A 26,023-nucleotide genomic window follows, 5' to 3' on the forward strand; every position below is an offset into this window, starting at 1 on the left:
CAAAATCCACTATTGAATAAGACTCTGTAAATTATTTTAAAAGGAATTAGATAGTGAAATGAATCATGGAATTTACAGCACAGAGGGAGGTCATTCAATATATTGAGTTGTACTGACTTTCTGGAAGTGCATTCCCCTGACCTTTCTCCAGGGCTTTTCAAAATGTTCTTTTTAAAATATTTAAATGTGGTTCTGGAGTCTGCTTCCACCAATACCCGTGCTCCACTCAGCAAGGTACTTTTCACTCATGCACTCTGTAATACTTTTCGGATCGCCCCATCCGCCACTGTGGGAATGCATTTACTTTTGCCTTTTAAATCAGTTATAGTTGGTTCCCAAGTATCGCTGAACACCTACTACACATAAGCATCCTTTAAAAATAACATCCTGCATGCTCAAACATTGAGAAATGGTGTGCAGGATGTTTAGAAACATAGAAAATAGGTGCAGGAGAAGGCCATTCGGCCCTTCGAGCCTGCAACACCATTCAATAAGATCATGGCTGATCATTCCCTCAGTACCTCTTTCCTGCTTTCTCTCCATACCCCTTGATCCCTTTAGCCGTAAGGGCCATATCTAACTCGCTCTTGAATATATCCAATGAACTGGCATCAATAACTCTCTACGGCAGGGAATTCTACAGGTTAACAACTCTGAGTGAAGAAGTTTCTCCTCATCTCAGTCCTAAATGGCCTACCCCTTATCCGAAGACTGTGTTCCCTGGTTCTGGACTTCCTCATCATCGGGAACTTCTTCCCGCATCTAACCTGTCAAGTCCCGTCAGAATCTTATAAGTTTCTATGAGATCCCCTCTCATCCTTCTAAACTCCAGTGTATAAAGGCCCAGTCGATCCAGTCTCTCCTCATATGTCAGTCCCGCCATCCTGGGACTCAGTCTGGTGAACCTTTGCTGCACTCCCTCAATAGCAAGAAGGTCTTTCTTCAGATTAGGAGACCAAAACACAATATTCCAGATGAGGCCTCTCCCCCCCCCCCCCCCCCCCCCCAAGGCCCTGTACAACTGCAGTACGACCTCCCTGCTCCAATACACAAATCCCCTAGCTGTGAAGGCCAACATACTTTTTGCCTTCTTCATCACCTGCTGTACCTGCATGCCAACTTTCAATGACTGATGAACCATGACACCCAGGTCTCATTGCACCTCCCCCTTTCCTAATCTGCCACCATTCAGATAATATTCTGCCTTCATGTTTTTGCCCCCAAAGTGGATAACCTCACATTTATCCACATTATACTGCATCTGCCATGCATTTGCCCACTCACCTAACCTGTCCAAGTCACCCTGCAGCCTTTTAGCGTCCTCCTCACAGCTCACACCACCACCCAGTTTAGTGTCATCTGCAAACTTGAAAATATTACACTCAATTCCTTCATCTAAATCATTAATGTATATTGTAAAGAGCTGGGGTCCCAGCACTGAGCCCTGTGGCACTCCACTAGTCACTGCCTGCCATTCTGAAAAGGACCTGTTTATCCTGACTCTCTGCTTCCTGTCTGCCAACCAGTTCTCTATCCACATCAGTACATTACCCCCAATACCATGTACTTTGATTTTGCACACTAATCTCTTGTGTGGGACCTTGTCAAAAGCCTTTTGAAAGTCCAAATACACCAAACCCACTGGTTCTCCTTTGTCCACTCTACTAGCTACATCCTCAAAAAATTCCAGAAGATTTGTCAAGCAAGATTTCCCTTTCATAAATCCATGCTGACTTGGACTGATCCTGTCACTGCTTTCCAAATGCGCTGCTATTTCATCTTTAATAATTGATTCCAATATTTTCCCCACTACTGATGTCAGGCTGACAGGTCTATAATTACCCGTTTTCTGTCTCCCTCCTTTTTAAAAAAAGTGGTGTTACATTACAAGAACATAAGAACGTAAGAATTAGGAACAGGAGTAGGCCATCTAGCCCCTCGAGCCTGCTCCACCATTCAACAAGATCATGGCTGATCTGGCCGTGGACTCAGCTCCACTTACCCGCCCGCTCCCCGTAACCCTTAATTCCCTTATTGGTTAAAAATCTATCTATCTGTGATTTGAATACATTCAATGAGCTAGCCTCAACTGCTTCCTTGGGCAGAGAATTCCACAGATTCACAACCCTCTGGGAGAAGAAATTCCTTCGGTTTTAAATTGGCTCCCCCGTATTTTGAGGCTGTGCCCCCTAGTTCTAGTCTCCCCGACCAGTGGAAACAACCTCTCTGCCTCTATCTTGTCTATCTCTTTCATTATTTTAAATGTTTCTATAAGATCACCCCTCATCCTTCTGAACTCCAACGAGTAAAGACCCAGTCTACTCAATCTATCATCATAAGGTAACCCCTCATCTCCGGAATCAGCCCAGTGAATCGTCTCTGTACCCCTCCAAAGTTAGTATATCGTTCCTTACGTAAGGTGACCAAAACTGCATGCAGTACTCCAGGTGCGGCCTCACCAATACCCTATACAGTTGCAGCAGGACCTCCCTGCTTTTGTACTCCATCCCTCTCGCAATGAAGGCCAACATTGCATTCGCCTTCCTGATTACCTGCTGCACCTGCAAACTAACTTTTTGGGATTCATGCACAAGGACCCCCAGGTCCCTCTGCACTGCAGCATGTTGTAATTTCTCCCCATTCAAATAATATTCCCTTTTACTGTTTTTTTTTCCCCAAGGTGGATGACCTCACATTTTCCGACATTGTATTCCATTTGCCAAACCTTAGCCCATTCGCTTAACCTATCGAAATCTCTTTGCAGCCTCTCTGTGTCCTCTACACAACCCGCTTTCCCACTAATCTTTGTGTCATCCCCTCTTCCAGGTCATCTATGAATATTGTAAACAGTTGTGGTCCCAGCACCGATCCCTGTGGTACACCACTAACCACCGATTTCCAACCTAAAAAGGACCCATTTATCCCGACTCTCTGCTTTGTGTTAGCCAGCCAATTCTCTATCCATGCTAATACATTTCCTCTGATTCCGCGTACCTTTCTCTTCTGCAGTAACCTTTTATGTGGCACCTTATCGAATGCCTTTTGGAAATCTAAATACACCACAACCATCGGTACACCTCTATCCACCATGCTCGTTATATCCTCAAAGAATTCCAGTAAATTAGTTAAACATGATTTCCCCTTCATGAATCCATGTTGCGTCTGCTTGATTGCACTATTCATATCTAGATGTCCCACTATTTCTTCCTTAATGATAGTTTCAAGCATTTTCCCCACTGCAGATGTTAAACTAACCGGCCTATAGTTACCTGCCTTTTGTCTACCCCTTTTTTAAACAGAGGCGTTACATTAGCTGCTTTCCAATCCGCCGGTACCTCCCCAGAGTCCAGAGAATTTTGGTAGATTATAACGAATGCATCTGCTATAACTTCTGCCATCTCTTTTAATACCCTGGGATGCAGTTCATCAGGACCAGGGGACTTGTCTACCTTGAGTCCTATTAGCCTGTCCAGCACTACACCCCTAGTGATTATCTCAAGGTCCTCCATTCCCACATTCCCGTGACCAGCAATTTTTGGCATGGTTTTTGTGTCTTCCACTGTGAAGACCGAAGCAAAATAATTGTTTAAGGTCTCAGCCATTTCCATATTTTCCATTATTAAATCCCCCTTCTCATCATCCAAGGAACCAACATTTACTTTAGTCACTCTTTTCCGTTTTATATATCTGTAAAAGCTTTATGTTTTGCGCAAGTTTACTTTCGTAATTTATCTTTCCTTTCTTTATTGCTTTCTTAGTCATTATTTGCTGTCGTTTAAAATTTTCTCAATCTGCTAGTTTCCCACTAACCTTGGCCACCTTATACGCATTGGTTTTTAATTTGATACTCTCCTTTATTTCCTTGGTTATCTACGGCTGGTTATCCCTTCTCTTACCGCCCTTCTTTTTCACTGGAATATATTTTTGTTGAGCACTATGAAAGAGTTCCTTAAAAGTCCTCCACTGTTCCTCAATTGTGCCACCGTTAGTCTGTGTTCCCAGTCTACTTTAGCCAACTCTGCCCTCATCCCACTGTAGTCCCCTTTGTTTAAGCATAGTACGCTCGTTTGAGACACTACTTCCTCACCCTCAATCTGTATTACAAATTTAACCATACTGTGATCACTCATTCCGAGAGGATCTTTTACTCGGAGATCGTTTATTATTCCTGTCTCATTACACAGGACCAGATCTAAGATAGCTTGCTCCTTTGTAGGTTCTGTAACATACTGTTCTGAGAAACAATCCCATATGTATTCTATGAATTCCTCCTCAAGGCTACCCCATGCGATTTGATTTGATTCCTTTTTCACATGCCTCCATTATTCCCTTGATTATTGCCCGCCCCACCGTGAAGTTATTATTTGGGGGCCTATAAACTATGCCCACCAGTGACTTTTTCCCCTTACTATCTCTAATCTCCACCCACAATGATTCAACATTTTGTTCATTAGAGCCAATATCGTCTCTTACAACTGCCCTGATATCATCCTTTATTAACAGAGCTACCCCACCTTCTTTCCCTTCTTGTCTAACTTTCCGAATTGTCAGATACCCCTGTATGTTTAATTCCCAGTCTTGGTCACCCTGCAACCACGTTTCTGTAATGGCCACCAAATCATACCCATTTGTAATGATTTGTGCCGTCAACTCATTTACTTTATTTCGAATGCTGTGTGCGTTTAGGTAGACTGTTTTAATACTCGTTTTTAAACCATGATTTTTAGATTTGACCCCTCCTGCAGCCCCTTTATATTCATACATATTGTCCCTTCCTATCACCTTGTGGTTTACACTTACCCCAGTGCTACTCTGCTCTGTTGCCTCCTGCCTTTTGCATTCTTTCTTGGGGTCCTGTTCATCTGAGCTCTCACCCACTCTGACTAGCTCAGAGCCCTCTCCTGGGTTCCGAATACTCCTCGCATTGAGGCACCGAGCTTTCATGTTTGCCTTTTTTATTACACTTTGACCCTTTAGAATTTTGCTGTACAGTGGCCCTTTTTGTTTTTTGCCCTCCACTTTTACTCATCTCCTTCCTGTCTTTTGCTTTTGTCTCCATTTTGTTTCCCTCTGTCTCCCAGCATTGGTTCCCATCGCCCTGTCATATTAGTTTAACTCCACCCCAACAGCACTAGCAAACACTCCCCCTAGGACATTAGCTACCCTCCAATCCATAGGAACTGATCCAGAGTCGATAGACTGTTGGCAAATGATCACCAATGCATCCACTATTTCTCGGGCCACTTCCTTAATACTCTGGGATGCAGACTACCAGGCCCCGAGGATTTATTGGCCTTCAACCCCATCATCTTCACTAACACAGTTTCCCGCTTTATAAGGATATCTTTCAGTTCCTCCTTCTCACTAGACCCTCAGTCCCCTAGTATTTCCGGAAGGTTATTTGTGTCTTCCTTCGTGGAAACAGAACCAAAGTATTTGTTTAACTGGTCCGCCATTTCTTTATTCCCCATTTCAATTCACCTGAATCTGACTGCAAGGGACCTACATTTGTTTTCACTAATCTTTTTCTCTTCACATATCTATAGAAGCTTTTGCAGTCAGTTTTTATGTTCCCAGCAAGTTTTCTCTCATACTCTATTTTCCTCCTCCTAATAAACCCTTTGTCCTTCTCTGCGGTATTACAAAATTCTCCCAGTCCTCAGGTTTGCTGCTTTTTCTGGCCAATTTATATGCCTCTTCCTTCGATTTAACACTATCTTTAATTTCCCTTGTTAGCCACGGTTGAACCACCTTCCCCATTTTATTTTTACTCCAGACAGGGATGTCCAATTGTTGACGTTCATCCAAGTGATCTTTAAATGTTTGCCATTGCCTATCCACGGTCAACCCTTTAATTATCACTCGCCAGTCTATTCTAGCCAATTCACGTCTCATACCATTGACGTTACCTTTCCCTGAGTTCAGGACCCTCGTCTCTGAATTAACTGTGTCACTCTCCATCATAATAAAGAATTCTACAATATTATGGTCACTCTTCCCCAAGGGTCCTCACACAACAAGATTGCTAATTAATCCTTTCTCATTACACATCACCCAGTCTAGAATGGCCAGCCCTCTGGTTGGCTCCTCGACATATTGGTCTGGAAAACCATCCCTAATACACTCCAGGAAATCCTCCTCCACCGCATTGCTACCAGTTTGGTTAACCCAGTCAATATGTAGGTTAAAGTCGCCCCGGATATCTGTTGTACCTTTATTGCACGCATCCCTAATTTCTTGTTTGATACGGTCTCCATCTTTATTATTACTGTTTGGTGGTCTGTACACAACTCCCACTAGCATTTCTACCCTTTGCTATTCCGTAGCTCCACCCATACCAATTCCACATCATCCAAGCTAATGTCTTTCCTCACGATTGCATTAATTTCCTCTTTAACCTGCAACACCACCCCACCTCCTTTTCCTTTCTATCCACCCTTCCTAAATGTTGAATACCCCTGGATGTTGAGTTCCCAGCCTTGGTCACCCTGGAGCCATGTCTCTGTGATGCCACTTACATCATATCCATTAACTGTTATCTGCGCAGTTAATTCATCCACCTTATTCCGAATACTCCTTGCATTGAGGCACAGAGCCTTCAGGCTTGTCTTTTTAACACCCTTTGCCCTTTTAAGATTTTGCTGTAATGTGGCCCTTTTAGCTTTTTGCCTTGGGTTTCTCTGCCCTCCACTTTTACTTTTCTTCTTTCTATCTTATGCTTCTGCCCCCATTCTACTTCCCTCTGTCTCCCTGCATAGCTTCCCATCCCCCTGCCATATTAGTTTAACCCCTCCCCAACAGCACTAGCAAACACTCCCCTTAGGACATTGGTTCCGGTCCTGCCCAGGTGCAGACCGTCCGGTTCGTACTGGTCCCACCTCCCCCAGAACCATTTCCAATGTCCCACAAATTTGAATCCCTCTCTTCTGCACCACTGCTCAAGCCATGTATTCATCTGAGCTATCCTGCGATTCTTACTCTGACTAATAAGTGGCACTGGTAGCAATCCTGAAATAACTACTTTTGAGGTCCTACTTTTTAATTTAGCTCCTAGCTCCCTAAATTTAAGTTGTAGGACCTCATCCCATTTTTTACCTATACAGTTGCTACCTATATGCACCACGACAACTGGCTGTTTACCCTCCCCCTTCAAAATGTCCTGCACCCACTCCGAGACATCCTTGACCCTTGCACCAAGGAGGTAACATACCATCCTGGAGTCTCAGTTGCTGCTGCAGAAATGTCTGTCTATTCCCCTTACAATAGAATCCCCTATCACTATAGCTCTCCCACTCTTTTTCCTGCCCTCCTATGCAGCAGAGCCACCCACAGTGCCATGGACTTGGCTGCTGCTTCCCTCCCCTGATGAGTCATCCCCCTCAACAATACCCAAAGTGGTGTATCTGTTTTGCAGGGGGATGACCGCAGGGGACCCCTGCACTACCTTCCATCCACTGCTCTTCCTGTTGGTCACCCATCCCCTATCTGGCTGTGTAACCTTTACCTGCGGTAAAACCAACTCACTAAACGTGCTATTCACGTCATTCTCAGCATCGTGGATGCTCCAGTGAATCCACCTGCAGCTCCAGTGCCGCAAAGCGGTCTGTCAGGAGCTGCAGCCAGATACACTTCCCGCAATATGTAGTCGTCAGGGACACTGGAAGCGTCCCTGACGTCCTACATAGTACAGGAGGAGCATAACACGTGTCCGAGCTTTTCTGCCATGACTTAACCCCTAGATTAACTTAATTTGGCAACAATAATGCTAAAGGTTACTTACTGATAAAGAAAAGAAAAAGAAAAACTACTCACCAATCACCAGCCAATCACTTACCCGCTTGGCTGTGATGTCACTTTTCGATTTCTTTCTACTTCTTTTTTGCCTTCTCTACCTGCTGCAGCTGTACCAGCTGGCCATTATAGGCCGCTCCGACGTCCCCGAACTTCTTGCTATGATGTCACACATAATTTTCTTTTCCTCCCGGGTTGGGGAGTCAGCACTGGTGGGGAAAATAAGACAAAGCAACACCTCCTGCTCCCACTTGCCCAAACTCTCCAACTTACCAAACTCTTACCTTTGCACTCTGACCTGCTGCTGCACTCTGAGCAAGACTGCACCAAGCCCCCTGTTTTTATACTGTTCCTGGGTGACTCACCACTGGCCTGTTTAGGGAACCAGTTTTTACTAGCTGTCCAATTAACTAAGCTAGCTTGCTTGTTTTTCTCTGCTTAAACCTACAAGAATCCTATCTGTTTAATATTGCAGTTTTACTTAAACTTGTAACCTTATTTTACCTTTAGAAGCTCCTAGAAATTGTCATTGGTAATTTACACCAACCTTGAAATGGTTTAAACGAGAGTAACCCTTAAAGTTTTCTCACTTACCAAACTCTTACCTTTGCACTCTGACCTGCCACTGCACTCCCTTTCTGTTACCAAACGAAAAGTTATGTTTTTGAGATGGGTGCTTCTTACACTGGGTGATAATCCCCAACTACTGGAAACTACTTTGCAGCATAACGTAGGCAGAGTTCTGGCATGATGAAAATTCTCACCATTTTCCACTTCCAGTCAATTGATTTATGAACCTACAACTGAAGGTCAATAGTAAAAATCTAGGTTTGCGTGTTGGTAAGTTATTTAATCAAGGGGACATCAAAGTTGTTGTGTATAGAAGAACTCTATGAGGCTGAATACTGTGAGCTAAACTTAGTGTGACCTTAGTCTTCTTTATTACAACTCCAGAGTGCCTGAACAACATGGTAACCAACCTTTTATACTGGCCCTGCACATGTGTGCAGGTGACCATTAGGACTCCAACAGTCGCGCTCTCTGGTGGCAAGTATTACATAGTTACATACATAACATCACTCCTCCCCAAAAGTCTTCGGCACACGGTATTTACAAGTTGAGGTGATCCAGAGCCCTTCGCTCCCTGGTTGATTGTCTAAGTTCAAACCCTGGCGTGTGTGAGTTGGCCGGACCTTTGCTGCACTGCACCGCGGCTGGTCTGACCGGACTGTCAGGACGGTGGGTTCATCCTCGTGATTGACAGTGAGGTCGATTGCTGGTTGGGTGTGTGTTGGTGGATCGTTGATGGTGATGTCCTCTTCAAGTCGTTCATGGTTGTCAGTAAATCGCAATTTGGTCAGATCTAAATGCTTTCTGCACGTTTGGCCATTTAACAGTTTGATTATAAACACCCTATTCCCTTCCTTGGCCAAAACAGTGCCTGCAACCCACTTGGGACCATGACCGTAATTCAGGACAAACACAGGGTCGTTAACATCAATGTCACGTGAAACAGCCGCGCAACCGTGGTACATGTTCTGCCGGTGACGCCAGGTTTCCACGTGATCATTAAGATCTGGGTGGACTAGGGAGAGCCTGGTTTTGAGGGCTCTCTTCATTAACAATTCTGCCGGGGGAGCCCCAGTGAGCGAGTGGAGTTGTGTCCGGTAACTGAGCAGAATGCAAGACAAGCGGGTCTGCAGGGAACCGTCCATCACGCGTTTCATGCTCTGCTTGATTGTTTGGACTGACCGCTTCACTTGACTGTTGGATATGGGCTTAAACGGAGCAGACCTGACATGCTTGATGCCATTGCGGGTCATAAACTCATTGAATTCTGAGCTGCTGAAACACGGTCCATTGTCATTGACAAGGATGTCGGGCAAGCCATGGGTGGCGAACATGGCCCGGAGGCTTTCAATGGTGGCAGTGGATGTGCTGGATGACATGATTATGCATTCAATCCATTTGGCGTAGGCGTCCACAACTGCTAAAAACATCTTTCTTAGAAAGGGGCTGGCAAAATCTACGTGGATCTTGGACCACGGTTTGGAGGGCCATGACTACAGACTCAGTGGAGCCTCCCTTGGTGCATTGTTCAGTTGCGAGCAAGTGTTGCACTGACGCATGCATGACTCTAAGTCTGAGTCAATGCCGGGCCACCAAACATGCGACCTGGCAATAGCCTTCATCATGATAGTGCCTGGGTGGATACTGTGTAGGTCGTGTATAAACGTTTCCCTGCCTTTTTTTGGCAAAACCACGTGGTTACCCCATAAGAGACAATCCGACTGGATGGACATTTCACCTTTGCGTCCAGGAACCGGTTAATTTCATCTTGCATTTCCCCGGGAACGGCCGACCCATTTCTCATTTCCCATTTAGGACATAACTCTTTACTAATGATAGCACAGGATCCTGGCTGGTCCAGGTCCTGATCTGGCGAGCAGTGATGGGTGATCCCTTGCTGTCAAATGCATCCATGTCAAGTAGCGAGTCTGCGGGCTGCGCCATTTCAACCCTAGTGGTGAGTAATGGTAGCTGACTGAGAGCATCGGCACAGTTTTCAGTGCCTGGTCTATGGCGGATAACATAGTCATAAGCGGATAATGTTCGTGCCCATCTTTGGATGCAGAACGAAGCTTTGCTCTCTGAAAACAGCGAAATGAACGGCTTGTGGTCAGTTTCAAGCTCAAACCAAAGTCCAAATAGGTCTTGGTGCATTTTCTTAACCCCATATACACATTCTAACACCTCTTTCTCGACCATACTAGAGGCTCTCTCAGCCTTAGACAGACTTCTAGATGCATATGCAACCGGTTGGAGGTTGCCCGATACATTGGCTTGCTGTAACACACAGCCGACCCCGTACGATGAGGTGTCACAAATTATCACTAAATGTTTACGTGGGTCATAGTGTACAAGTAACTTATTTGAACATAGCAGGTTCCTGGCCTTCTCAAAGGCTGTGTCTTGAGATTTTCCCCAAACCCAGTCGTCACCCTCACGTAGCAACTTGTGCAAAGGCTCTAACAATGTGCTCAACCTGGGAAGAAAGTTACCAAAATAGTTGAGGAGACCCAGGAACAAGTGCAGCTCTATCACATTCTGTGGTCTGGGTGCATTCTTGATGGCCTGTCTTTGAATCTGTGGGCCTGATGCCGTCTGCTGCAATCTTTCTCCCCAAAAATTCAACTTCTGGCGCAGGAAAACACACTTGGAGCATTTCAGCATGAGTCCCACTCTGTCCAGGCGACTTAGAACCTCTTCCAGGTTGTGTAGATGTTCGATGGTGTCACGACCAGTGATCAGGATGTCGCTTTGAAACACAACGGTGCACGGAACAGATTTCAGCAAACTCTCCATGTTTTTCTGGAAAATGGCTGCAGCCAAGCGAATCCCAAAAGGGCACCTGTGGTATATAAACAGTCCTTTGTGTGTGTTGATGCATGTCAGTCTTTTCGAAGATTCAGCCAGCTGCTGTGTCATGTAAGCGGAGGTTAGTTCCAACTTGAACGATTCCCCCCCCCCCCGCTAACATTGCAAACAGATCATCCGCCTTGGGCAGCGAGTACTGGTCCTGTAGTGAGACTCGATTAATCGTTACCTTGTAGTCTCCGCAGATTCTGACCATGCCATCGCTTTTCAACACCGGAACAATTGGACTGGCCCACTCGTTGAACTCGACTGGCGATATGATTCCTTCGCGTTGGAGTCTGTCCAGTTCGATCTCGACTTTCTCCCTCATCGTGTATGGAACCGCCCCAGCCTTGTGATGGACGGGCTGTGCATCGGGGCCTAGATGGATCTGTACCTTGTGAAGTTGCCGATGCCTGGTTCGAATAGCGAGGGAAATTTGCTCAGCACTTGAGCACACGAGGCATCATCCACTGAAGATAGTGCTTTGATGTCATTCCAATTCCATCTAATCTTTTCTAGCCAGCTTCTGCCAACAGTGTTGGGCCATTGCCTGGAACAATCCACAATGATAGGTCATGCACAGCTCCATCATATGACACCTTCACTGCCGCACTTACAATGACTGGTATGAGCTCTTTGGTGTAGGTTCGCAGCTTTGCATTAATCGGGCTCAGTTTGGACCTTTGTGCTTTGTTTGCCCCATAGTTTCTTGGAAGCCTTCTGGCTTATTATTGACTGACTCGCACCCATGTCCAACTCCATGGATACTGGAACTCCATTTAATTTGACTTTCAGCATTATAAGAGGGCTTTTGGAGGTCAAGATATGTACCCCATACACTTCTTTCTCGAGTTGCCTGTGCTGTGTGATCTGCGCCGAATCGATCATCCTCTGCCACGTGGTATGTCGCAGCACGTTTGCACATTCGCTGGAGGTGCCCCATCGTTGCACAGTCTTTGTACATGTAGTGCTTGAATCGACATTGATGGGCCCGATGATTACCCCCGCAGCGCCAACACGATGCTAATGGATTCACATTTACCCCCGATGGCAGACTCTGAGTCATCACAGGTCTTGCAGCCGCAGACATATAGGCCCTGCCATGTACAGTTTGGTCTGCTAGTGACGTCATTTTATGCACAGTATTTGCCGATGAGCTTCGATGTTGAGAAGATATTGTTTGGTGTTATCGTCCGTGGCCATGCATGCCTGGGTGATCGCGATGGCCCTGATCAGGTCTAGGGTTAAGGCAGCCAGCAGCTTTCAAAGACTGACCTCGTGGCTGATGCCCAACATGAAAAAGTCTCGCAGCATTTGCCCCAACGCAGCTCCAAAATCGCAAGGTCCCGTGAGGCGTCTCAGGTCAGCGACATAATCTGCCACGTCCTGGCTCCCGGAGTGATGGTGCATGTAAAAATGATATCTGGCCATGAGGATACTCTCCTCTGGCTTGAGGTGGTCCAGAACCAGCATGTACAACTCTCTATATTCCTTCTCCGTTGGTTTTGTCGGTCCGAGCAGATTCTTGATGCCGTATATTTTAGGCCCACAGACGGTGAGGAGAACCGCCCTGCGCTTGGCCACATTAGTGTCTCCTCCAGCTCGTTGGCCACGAAGTACTGATTGAGACGCTCGACGAAGGCTTCCCAATCATCACCCTCTACAAATCTCTCTAATATTTCGACGGCAGTCATGGTTTCATGAAGATTCGTATTCTGTTACTCGTCGCCAGTTGTTGTGTATAAAAGAACTCCACGAGACTGAGTACTGTGAGCTAAACTTAGTGTGACCTTAGTCTTCTTTATTACAACTCCAGAGTGCCTAAACAACATGGCAGCCAACCTTTTATACTGGTCCTGCACGTGTGTGCAGGTGACCATTAGGACTCCAACAGTCGTGCCCTCTGGTGGCAAGTATTTCGTAGTTACATACATAACAAAAGTCATCCCCAATCCTGTCCTCGCCCATTCCCACTTGTAATGTATTTGCTTCATGGGTTCTTTGCTTAAGAATGCATAGCAACACATTGCTATTAAGAACTCTTTGGTTTATTAGCAAAAGGTTTAACAATCACACTACACATTACCAGTTCATCCACCAGGCTCACAACCACCTGCCTCATCGTGGATTTCCCGAACCCAACTGGCTGGGGTTTTATTGAGTCTTGTGAACATCACGTGACTGGCTAAGCCACTCCCAACTCAACAGTTTAACAAACCTGTGAGCATACTCACAGGTGCACACATTACACCACTGTTATACATCAGGCTGCTTCCCAATACGTCTACTACTGTTCAATGCAAAATTCAGAAGACATTTTTAAATTGTTACAATACATGGCTACAAATTATTACAAAATACATGATATGCATATTCTTGTGATCTGAAACAATCTGAATCCTTCGGCACATCACCATACATGCATACTTTCCAGAAGGGTTTGTTGGATTGAGATCAGAAGTGAGAACCCTGGGTGATTGTTCCCCTCTCTGGATTTGTAGTTTTGAGAGGAATTGGTGCACCCATACTGCTAACGTACTGACATTAAACATGGGACCTTCTTAATCGCTAAAGTTAACTTCCACGCTGTACCAACGGAGCCATTAGTACAGTTACATCTTTTCATGGAATTGTCAAAATAAAAATTGTACTACCTCCTAAAGGACTTTTAGTATATTACAGAATCTTGCAGTGCACCTTTTAACTATTCCAAGCTTCTGAATGATTTACTGGTAAGGAAATAAAAACTTCTATTGTGTTTGTTATGTTTAATCGTATCTATTACTCAGGTCTCTGGCTGCAACACCATGTCATGAAGGAAGAATGGGGAGAGCAGAAACACATACTGACAGCAATTGGATCAATTCCAAATTCAGTAAACACTGGAACATAGGTAAGTACAGGATTGAAAAAGACTCTGAAGTCCATCTGAATCCCCCAGAAACTAATAGTTCTTAGTCACGTACTCTCTCAAGTATCTATCTAGTTTTTCCTTACATTTTTTCTGCACTATCTGCCTCCCTGGACAATCTGTTCCATATGTTCACCATGCTCTGCATAAAGCACTTCAATCTAAACTGCCTGTGCATCAACCCTCTTCTAAGCTTGAAACTGTGACCCTGATTCTAGAATTTGTGCAATCTCAAACATTTTGTTGGGGTTACTTATCTATTCCCTGAAGGATCTTGAATACTTGAATAACATCTGCCTCAGCCTTCTCTTCTCCAGAGTAAACAAGCCAAGGCTGTTTAACTCCCTTCATAAATCAGATGTCTTAAATTAGGTACGAGTTTGGTTGCCCTTTCCCGCATTGCTTCCAATGCCTGGACATCCTGATAACCAGAATTGTACACTAGGTTTGGCCATACCAGTGCCCTATGCCTTGTACAAACTCACACTGTTATCATTTCCTGGGATATGTGCTCTCTACCTCTGGCCACACATCCCAAGATCTAGTTAGCCTTTCTTACAGTTGACACATACTGTAGAGGTATATGGGTTTGAGCAGGAAATTATATTAAAATGGTCAAATAGAATCTGAAATGGAAGCTAGATACAGAACAACTTGATCGGCTGAATGGTCTTTTCTCATTGTGACATCCTTATGTTCTTCCGATAATGAAATGTACATTCAGCAAATATTAGTTTTACATAATATTTGGAACTCAAGTTGCTATTGTCGGTTGAGTTTGCATGTGTATTTTTGGTTTACATATGTGTTCTAATTTGCTACAGGTAATAAGTAAGGTATGGGATTCCAAATAGCTCATAATGCATTTGTATATGTCAACTGGTAAATCTCGCAGTTGGATCCTGTGGGAGGTTTCTTAACCACAAATTAATTATTCTGAAGGATCACTATAGAAGTCAAGCAAAATATTGTCAAGTAGTTGGTTGAAGATATATCAGATAACTACAGTACACGATATCTGTAAATGGAAAATCAAAAGAGGGCAACTTTCATTTCTTCCATGTTGGGTCTTTTTGACTATTATTCACAAGGGACAGATTACATTTAAACTAGCTTCATAGTCTTAAAATTGCTTTGAAAAGCTGTTTGCCTTTGACCTTGTCTGGAATGCATTTTGTGCCATCCAATAGCTTGATTTGATGTTGAAATCTTATGGCCTTTGACTTACAAGATGTGAAATTGGAGTATTATGGGATGATTAAATTACCACGCTAATCAAGGTACAGAGCTGCTGCAACATCATTGAATCCTCAAAGGGTCATAGAGGTATTTCTGTACCAATTAATCATGACAAGGTTAGCTTTCTCTTTCAAATATCACTGGTAATGTACAGAAGTTACTTTCCTGTAATCCTCCACATTGATTCATGCTATTCAGATATTTATAATAAATAAGAAACACCTTATTACCAGTAATAATCCATCACACTTAAATATTTTCACTCTATGAATGTAAGCGAATGTTTATGCAACTGTACTCAAAAATAAAGCAATTTTTCAAAACAATTCTCACATATAATGCAGCTCAGAAAAATTAGCTTGTATAATTGATGTTTTTTTTCTTTTATAACTCCCTTCATCCACATTATCTCCATTTTCATTAGAATTATTTAAATACACCTCTAGAAGTAGTAATGTTTTACATTTTATAAAAACTGTTCGTCAATGGAGATTGCGTGGAAAACAATCTTTCCAAGCAGTTTTTACCCAGCTTAGTTAATCCATGTACTGCATTTAATCCATGCAGTTATTCTGTTAGCTCTGAGTATTTGACATAACTCTTTTTAGCTTTGTGGTCTGAATTTCTAATAGTTAGGGAAAATGCCCTTTGAGAACCTGTATGATATTACAACTGGCTTTGCTACATTTCTAAGCCTTGCTTTATTGCCCAGTGTGAAGCCTAACAAATGGGAGGAAGCAATAAAATGCTACATATGGTAGGATGAAGAGAGGTGAAATGGTTAGTTGCATTTATATAGCACTCCACATGTAACAGAACCATAAATGAGTGTTTAACAAGACAGTTAGGTAGACGCCTAGTGGAGGGAAAGGAGGAAATGTGGATATGCAGCAGGGTGAGAACAAAGGCACACAATGGTTTTAGGAGGGTTTTGAAGATGGGAGGAAATTAAGAAATGAAATGGTTTGAGGATATAATTCTAGAGGCCAAAAGTGCAGTGACTGAACATCCTCCGATGGTGAAAAGTTGGGATCAGGAAACAAGCAATGATCTGGAGTCAGAGGAGGGAAAGCTGGGGGCAGGGATGTATAGCTGAGGAAGGTCACTCAGATGCGGCTGGAGCTAAGTCATGGAAGGGATTGAACACAGAGTCAATTTCCACATATACGTTGATGACACCCAGATCTACCTCACTACCACCGCTCTTGATCCCTCCACAGTCTCTAAATTGTCTGACAGCTTGACAGACATTCAGTTCTGGATGAGCAGAAATGTTCTCTAATTAAATATTGGGAAGACTGAGCCATTGATGTTGGTCTCTGCCAAAACTCCGTTCCGTAGCCACTGACTCCATCCCTCTCCCCAACTCCTGACTGAGGCTGAACTAGACTGTCCACAACCTTGGTGTCATATTTGACCCTGAAATGAGCTTTCGACCATATATCTGCAGCATAACTAAGACTGTCTATTTCCAACTCCACAACATCGCCCATCTCCGTCCTTGCCTCAGCTCATCTGCTGCTGAAACCCTCATCCATGCCTTTGTTGTCTCTAGACTTGACTATTCCAACGCATTCCTGGCTGTCCTCCCACATTCTACCCTACGTAAGCTTGAGGCGATCCAAAACTCAGCTGCCCATGTCCTAGCTCGCAATAAATTCCACTTACCCATCCCCCTGTGCTCGCTGACCTACATTGGCTCCCAGTTAAGCAATGCTTCCTTTTCAAAATGATCATCCTTGTTTCCAAATCCCTCCATGGCCTCACCCCTCCCTATCTCTGTAATCTCCTTCAGCGTCACAACTCCGCAAGATATCTGCGCTCCTCTAATTCTGCCCTCTTGAGCATTCCTGATTATAATCGCTCAACCTCTGGTGGCCATGCCTTCTGTTGCCTTGGACCTAAGCTCTGGAATTGCCTGCTTAAATCTCTTTGCCTCTCTACCGCTCTTTCCTTCTTTAAGATGCTCCTTAAAATGTCCCTCTTGGTCACCTGCCCTCGGGACCGAAATTGCCCCTTCCGATAAAGCCTCTGGCCACCTGAAAGCAATAGCCATGGGGCAACGCGGAATGGCCGCCGAGTCTCCACGGAGAGGCCTCCACTTTGGAAATTGCCCTTCCTCAATTTTGGAGCGATGTCCGGGACCACTCTACCCATTTTCCCATCGCGTCGTGCATGCGCTGATCCATAACTGACTGGCGGGGACCCCCTTGTGAAATTGCCCCTTTCCCGGTATTGTCCTGCAGGAGTGGCCCTGCCTCCGTTCAATGTCCCTCACTCTCTGTAGCATGGCAGTGCAGCTAGCCTTAAAGGGGAGGACGCATTGCCGGGCTGACATGTTATTTTTTTTGTCGGCCGACTACCAGGTCGGTCCAGCAATTACAGCCGCTCTCTCAGGTGCCAGACCACTGGCCCAGCCAAAACCCTCCCTGGTGGCCCAATGTTTGCCACTAAAGTGGCTGCAAAGTTTGCAGCGGCCCTCCCCTTTAACTGATGGGGAGGAACTTTGTGACGCGCCAGTGCTATAACGTCATCAGTGCAGCGCTGATTACTGACAGCCTCGTGCACTCTGCCCAGCCCCCACTTCCGCCCCACTATGACGGCCACTCCGCCCCGTCCTCACTCCTGTTCCGCTCCAAAAAAAAACCCCAAAGTGCTGAATTCCGACAGTAGGTGCGCCTTGTTTCGGGCGTTGGGCAATTTCAGCCCCCTAATTTCTTTTTATGTAGCTCATTGTCAAATTTTATGACTCGTAATACTCCTGTGAAGTGCCTTCAGATGTTTCACTATGTTAAAGGCGCTATATAATTCATGTTCTTGAAGATGGGAGCAAGGATCTTGAATCTGATTCACTGCAGTACACCAAGTTACTAATATTTGGCAAGGACAGGAGTGAGTAAATAAAAACATGGAAACATAGAAACATAGCAATCTACAGTGCAGAAGGAGGTCATTTCGGCCTATCACGTCCGCGCCGGCCGACAAAGAGCCACATGGCCCTCAGTCAGCGGCCTCGAAGGTTACATACAAATCTATGAATAATGAACAATGGTGGAATGGTAAAGAGCACCCAGCCCAGCCAGTCTGCCCCACACAACTGCGACACTCCTTGCATCGAAACATTCTACTCTCCACCCTAACTGGAGCCATGTGATCTCCTAGGAGAAGCAAAAACCAGATAAAAGCCCAGGCCTATTGTGGAAAATAATCTGGGGAAATTCCTCTCTGACCCATCCAGATGATCGAAACTAGCCCAGGAGATTGCCCTGGCCGTATTCGATTCGCTGCAGTACTTACCATCGTATCTGCGCCAGCCAACAAGAGGTTATCCAGTCTATCTCACTTACCAGCTCTAGATCCGTAACCCTGCAGGTTATAGCACTTCAAATGTGGTGAGGGTTTCTGCATCCACCACCCTTCCAGGCAGTGAATTCCAGACCCCAAAAACCCTCTGCGTGAAGAAACCTCCCCTGAAATCCCCTCTGAACCTTCCACCAGCCACCTTAAGACTATGGGCTAGAATCTCCACTTTTGTACTTATGGCCCAAAAATGGGCATTATTTCTGGTGTGGGTGGTAAGAAAGAGTTTTCAGATCGCCGGCTTCTCGCCCATTCTCAAACCACCTAGTTTACATTTTTGAAAATGGGTGTTACCGTAAGCGATATCAAATGGGCAATAGTGTTAAATCTTTTTGACCTTCTGCCTTAAAGTGTGGCCGTCCTTAGCAATGTCATGGCAACGCTTGATTCCCGTGATTCTGGAGGTCAAGGGTCACCATGACATGTGCAGAAGAGAAGACAGAGAGAGAGGGAGCTCAGAGGGACTGAAGGTGTGGCTGGGTGTGGTGTGGCTGGTTTGGGAGGAAGGAGGGAGACTTCAGAGCTTCACAGCAAGTAGGCAAACAAAAAATAGCTCTTACCAGCCACATATTTGACCGAATTTGCCCTATAAAGGAGCGAGAGGAGGAGGCATCAGAGCATGCTGTGGAGACTGATGCTGAAGCAAGCAGTGAGCTGGGAGAGGAGCACATTGGAGGCCTCAAAAGAGCCAGGAGGTTCTCGGATGAGGCAAATGCCTCCCTCCTGCAGGAGGTCGAGTTACGTTGGGATGATTTGACACAGGGAGGGCATGGGAAGCACACCCCAAAAGCCTACCAGAAGATATGGACCGAGATAGCAGAGGTGGTCTCGTCGACGACCAACGAGGTGCTTGAGGGCAACCAATGCCACAAACGATGGAACGACCTTATGGGATCCGCAAGAGTATGTATTACATTGATTTACATGTACTTATGTATTTATATAATTTGATTTGTAACAGTCATGAGTGACTATCAGCAGATGTGAGGTCTTGCACTTTTACCGGGAATGTTTTATTCAAAACCTGCGGTCACGGTGTACGTCTTTAGGTAAAGAATGATAATAATCATATTAATCATGATTACATCTGTCGATTATGTGTTGTATCAGTCTCTGTGACAGTACCAAGCAATGATACCATGCAATGATCTCATGCCATGTCGTCCTGTCACCTTTTACAGAAGAAGCTCTCGACGATGAGGTCCATGCAGAGGCGAACAGGTGGGGGGCCACCAGTCCCCAGCGACATCACAGAGATGGAGGAGCGAGTGCTAGCATTCATGGGGAATCACCCCCGGACAGACACGGACGCATCTGCAAACCCTGAAGTGATGCCATGTGAGTAAAGCTTACACCATTGCATGATGTAAAGTCAATAGATGCCACACCCATTCATATCTGAACAATCATTGCAATGCACAATGTGTTAATGGTCATGAAATGTGATGTCTGCGATGATGTTGAGAGTGGTAGTACTTTTGTCGTGCATCTGCTGTCTGCAGCGTTGGACTCACCTTGTCAACCTAGCACCCCCTGCTCCTCTGATAACCTAATTTGTGTCTTGCAGCTCAGCCAGCAGCGCGGCCCCAGGCAAGGCTACAGAGGCCATAAGGTTGGAGCGCAGGGCAATAATCGGCGGACGATCCTACTATATCTGGTGCTGAGGAGCTCCAATTGTCACCAGTCTGTTCTGCGTCTATTCTTGAGAGATGAGAGCACGGACTTTGAAGAACCTGCACCACCACGCTCCAGAACCCATTCCACCCCAAGGCCATCTAGTGGTCCTCCAGTCATTCTCGCCTCCACTCTGGAGGTGCTGGCCCCAAGCACCTCACCACAGGGCACCCCATTTGTCCCCAGAACGGTGGTGACTCCACGGAGGCCTTGTGGACACGTCAGGTCTGTTCCACGAGCGTGACATGACAGTGGAGAGATGGTACAGTTGTCCAGTAGGACTGTAGACATTGGTGACCAGCTCATCGAAGCATTGGGGGGCATATCCTGACACCTGGCCACCATGACAGAGTACATTCTGCGCATGGCAGAGTCCCTGGATGCGATAGCCAGGAACACTGCTGCCACAGGCTTCCCAGTGGTCCCTGAGCACAGCAGTCCACTCCTAGGTTCCGCACCACCACTGCGAATGAAAGATGAGAGCAAGGACCAAGATCCTGCTTGCATCAGAGAATGTTGCCCCCTTGTTGCCCCCCACTCCCGTACCCGTCCAACCAATGCATCTGCCTTCATCCCCCCCAATGAGGCACCGACTGAGGAGCTCCTCGGCCAGGCACCATGGAGCGAGGAGGGGAAGGGGTAGAGGTGGCAAGAAGGAGAGGGGGGGGAAGGAAAGTGAGGTGCATGTCCGCAGGTGATGGCTGTGTTATATCTCCATCTGGGTGTATGCAATTTGTTGCAATGCATAGGGGCTGGGGACCACGCTCCTGCTTTGCCTTTGTATTCTGTGTCGCTGGACATGTTGAACATGTGATTTATATCAATAGTGGAAAAAGTGGGGTGTGGGCGGAGGTTGGGTGCTATTGGCGTGATATTTATGATTTCAGACCAATGTTGGTATTAAACTTTTGTTATTGAACATGACCTTGTTGCGCATTGTCTCAGATAGCTGGACCATTACACACCGTTGATTCCTTACCATGAAAGGTTTAAATACAACTTAACTTCAATCAATGTAAACTTTAACTGGCACCAAGGTGATGGGCACCATTGATGTCTGAGCTGCACACACACAGCAGTGTGTCAGCATTATCACTCACATCAGCGCTCTTTCCAATATCAGCTTCTCACGTAAGAGTGGGATTGAACAAATGCCAGCCACATCGCTGCCGTTCGTTCCGGTTAGTTCCACTTTTTGTGGGCGGTTTTTTGAGCGAGCAATATTGTGGCCGATATGTGTGCGAGGTGGTGAAATTGAAGATGGGCGATCTCCATAGCTGCTAGTTTGGGTAAATATGCTCTTTACGACAAAAAACAGTGGGCGGGCGTTAATATTGAATCTCAGCGTTAATTCCGCGCAGAAAGTAACGCTGGATGATATTATGGCCGTTGAATTCGCCCATTCTGCTGATTCAGCCCAAAAAAAGAGCTCCCTCTCTAGTGCAATCACGTCCTTCCTATAATATGGTGACGAGAACTGCACGCAATACTTCAGCTGTGGCCTAACCAGAGTTTTATACAATTTAAGCATAACCTTCCTGTTCTTGTATTCTATGCTTCGGCCAAAAAAGCAAGCATTCCGTATGCCTTCTTAACCACCTATCCACCTGGCCTGCTACTTTCAGGGATCTGAGGACAAGCACTCCAAGGTCCCTTTGTTCATCTACACTTTTAAGTGGCTTACCACTTAATGTGCATACCATTTCCTTATTAGCCCTCCCAAAGTGCATTACCTCACACGTCTCTGAATTAAATTCAATTTGCCACTGCTCTGCCCACCTGATCAATAGATTGATATCCTCCTACAGTCCATGACTTTCCTCTTCATTATCAACCACACAGCCAATTTTAGTGTCATCTGCAAACTTCTTAATCATACTCCCTATATTCAAATTTAGATCATTGATGTATACCACAAAAAGCAAGGGACACAGTGCAGAGCCCTGCGGAACCCCATTGGAAACATCCTTCCAGTCACAAAAACATCCATCGACCATTACCCTTTGCTTCCTATCTCTAAGCCAATTTTGGATCCAACTTATCACTTTGCTCTGGATCCCATTGGCTTTAACCTTCGTGACCAGTCTACCATGTGGGACCTTATCAAAAACTTTGCTAAAGTCCATATACACTACATCATGCGCACTACCCTCATCAACCCTCCTGGCTACCAATCCCCAGTAAGTCCCTAGACATCCAGGGGGCTCCAGAATTGTTATTCCGACCCTTTTTCTTTAAGAGCACATGTCTGGCCTGAGCCTTCCGGATCTCCTCCTTGAATGCCTCCCACTATTCCGACACTGATTTACCCACAAGTAGCTGTTTCCAGTCCACTTTGGCTAAATCACTCCACAACTTAGCAAAGTTTGGGACTTTTATTCCTGGTCTATTCTTGTCCTTATCCATAACTAACATGAATCTGACTGAATTATGGTCACTGGCACCCAAGTGCTCTCCCACTAATGCCCCTTCCACCAGCCCAGCTTCATTCCCCAAAACAAAATCCAAAACTAAATGGCTGATGTTTCTTTTTAAATGAGACATTATTTTACTCAGAAATAGTTAGGTAATTGAAAAACAAGTTTCCATTAACTCTGCATCTTTCCATTTTGCCATTCACTTATTTTGGAACAAATCAAATGTACTGTGTATTTAACATTATCTAACCAATCAGATAAAAGGTTACAGTGCAATGAAACAATTACTGCAAGATTTTAAAGCCACGTATCTTACACAAATGAAATCTTTTCCTGGCGCTTGCACATATTGCCAGCATTATCTGTGACCCTTTGAAGTTAACAAAATTAAATTGATTTTCCTTTTTTCTCCAGGCCTTAAGTTGCTGAGTTGAAAAGGAAAGGGCGAACACCAAGCATATCAGCTGAATCATAAACGGAGAAAAGATAACAAGATAAAAAACATGGGAAGTGGATGTATCCAGCCCAATTTATTGTTTGCAAAAGTTTCAATTCTTATGAAATCTTTTATTGTGAATGGCAAACAAGCTAAAACCTCTCACACAATGGTATTCTTTGTTGAGAATGGTTTCTGTTTTAGTTTTATTAAGTATTGACTCAGTTCTCAAATAACAAAATAAAATGTTCCTTTAAAACAGAACCCTTTATTCAGCTCGATCCTCTCAGACAGTTCGTGCTTCATAGGCAGCTCTTCAATCACCTGACAACAAAGAAGCTATTACTTCCTATTGCAAGGCATCTACTTTATTTTTTGTGTTCACTGTGGTTGTGCAATGCACCAAGTCAAAAAGAAGGCTGTAACCAAATCTTGTAGGTGTGACCAAGTACCAATGGGATAAAATGGGACTAAGTTCTTTATTTATTTTGGCAGAAGCAACCTAATAAAGGTAGCTGGAAGATCGCATTAGGCAGTTTATGTCTGATGTCAAGTAAACATGTAAAACAGAAGAACATTATTTTGCTTGTAACTTTTTCCCGAAAAGGATTAGTTTGAAGATGTGCTGGCTGGTAGAGATATACAGAAAACTGAAGCAGGAGTGGCCTGAAATTGTCAAGTTTATTCAGAACATGAAATAACCCTGCCACCTATAAAATAATAGTGAACTGCATTCACCAATGGAAAACAAAAATCGCTCTCTGCACTGGTCAAGGCACAGAGACAAAATATCCCTTTGTGTCACCAACACAGCTGCTGACAAGCAAGCAAGCATTTGGAGACACAGCAGTAAAGGTCGATTTAATTTGTTTTATTTTTACAAATGTAAATAAAGAAATATATATTTGTTTTTATTAAAATACTTGAACCTTGGTGCTCGGCTGGGGAAGCACACATTAACCGATGCGTGACCCATAGAAGACTTCTGATGGGCAAGTGCTTATGGAAGAACGCACTTGTACTTGTGTAGTGTTTTCACATTCTCAAGTGCTTCACAGCTAACAAATTATCTTTGAAACATATAGTCACTATTATTTCAGCCAACACCAGCTGCCAATTTACACACAGAATGCTCTCACAAGCAATAAATTAGGTAAATTACTAATTATTTTATTTTAAGGGATAAATGATGGTGAACACAGTGGAAGAACTCCCTTTCTCTCCCAATAATGCCATGGGATATTTTCTGTCCACTGGGACTGGGCTTTGATTTAATTTCACATCCAAAAGATGGCACATTTGACAATGCAGCATTCCCTCAGTATGAGTCCAGTTAATAGAGTGTCAGCTTGGATTATATGCTCAAATTCTGGAGTGCAGCTTCATCCTATGATCTTCTGCCTCAGAGACAAGATTGCTACCATTAGGTCAAGCTGACATTTGAAATGTGTTGATACTCACTGAATGTTTTCCCTAGATATGACAGTAAAGCAGGTTTCCCCAGTAGCCTTGGCTATCGGTATCAGTAGCAATCTGTAGGCACCACAATATCACCTTGTGCTGGCTGCATTTAGAAAAAACAGGTCTACATGTGGCCGAACAGGCTCTCCATAAAATTAGCAGCAGCAAGACCTCTGAACTGCTAATCATGCTCTCCATCATAATCTCTTCTCCTTCACATTGCTCTTCATGGTTCACTTTTTACTACCTGCTTGCTCAGTACTCCTTTCATCAGCACAAGCAAGGTCAATAATACCTCTTCACATAGAAGCATAGAAAATAGGTGCAGGAGTAAGCCATTCGGCCCTTCGAGCCTGCACCACCATTCAATAATATCATGTCTGATCATTCCCTCAGTACCCCTTTCCTGCTTTCTCTCCATACCCCTTGATCCCCTTAGCTGTAAGGGCCATATCTAACTCCCTCTTGAATATATCCAATGAACTGGCATCAACAACTCTGTGCAGCAGGGAATTCCACAGGTTAACAACTCTCTGAGTGAAGAAGTTTCTCCTCATCTCAGTCCTAAATGGCCCTTATCCTAAGACTGTGTCCTCTGGTTCTGGACTTTCACAACATTGGGAACATTCTACCCGCATCTAACCTGTCCCGTCCCATCAGAATCTTATATGTTTGTATGAGATCACCTCTCATCCTTCTAAACTCCAATGTATAAAGGCCCAGTTGATCCAGTCTCTCCTCATATGTCAGTCCAGCCATCCCGGGAATCAGTCTGGTGAACCTTCGCTGCACTCCCTCAATAGTAAGAACGTCCTTCCTCAGATTAGGAGACCAAAACTGAACACAATATTCCAGGTGAGGCCTCACCAAGGCCCTGTACAACTGCAGTAAGACCTCCCTGCACCTATACTCAAATCCCCTAGCTATGAAGGCTACCATTTGCCTTCTTCACCACCTGCTGTACCTGTATGCCAACTTTCAATGACTGATGAACCATGACATCCAGGTCTCGTTGCACCTCCCCTTTTCCTAATCTGCTGCCATTCAGATAATATTCTGTCTTCGCGTTTTTGCCCCCAAAGTGGATAACCTCACATTTATCTACATTATACTGCAGCTGCCATGCATTTGCCCACTCACATAACCTGTCCAAGTCAACCTGCAGCCTCTTAGCATCCTCCTCACAGCTCACCCCGCCACTTAGTTTAGTGTCATCTGCAAACTTTGAAGATATTACACTCAATTCCTTGATCAAAATCATTGATGCATATTGTAAAGAGCTGGGGTCCCAGCACTGAGCCCCGCGGCACTCCA

At 44.8% G+C, this 26,023-nt stretch overlaps 1 long non-coding RNA gene across 1 annotated transcript in view; it reads left to right on the forward strand.

The window, feature by feature from the left end:
• Positions 1 to 23,467, forward strand: part of LOC139265328 (uncharacterized) — a 43,973-nt gene extending 20,506 nt beyond the window's left edge. Inside the window, exons 2-3 of the long non-coding RNA XR_011593530.1 lie at positions 14,001 to 14,104; positions 23,227 to 23,467. This is a non-coding gene — a long non-coding RNA (uncharacterized lncRNA). The remainder of the gene's footprint in view (positions 1 to 14,000; positions 14,105 to 23,226) is intronic.
• Positions 23,468 to 26,023: the final 2,556 nt, after the last annotated feature.

The sequence above is a fragment of the Pristiophorus japonicus genome, chromosome 6 (genome assembly GCF_044704955.1).
Source record: "Pristiophorus japonicus isolate sPriJap1 chromosome 6, sPriJap1.hap1, whole genome shotgun sequence".
NCBI lineage: Eukaryota > Metazoa > Chordata > Chondrichthyes > Pristiophoridae > Pristiophorus > Pristiophorus japonicus.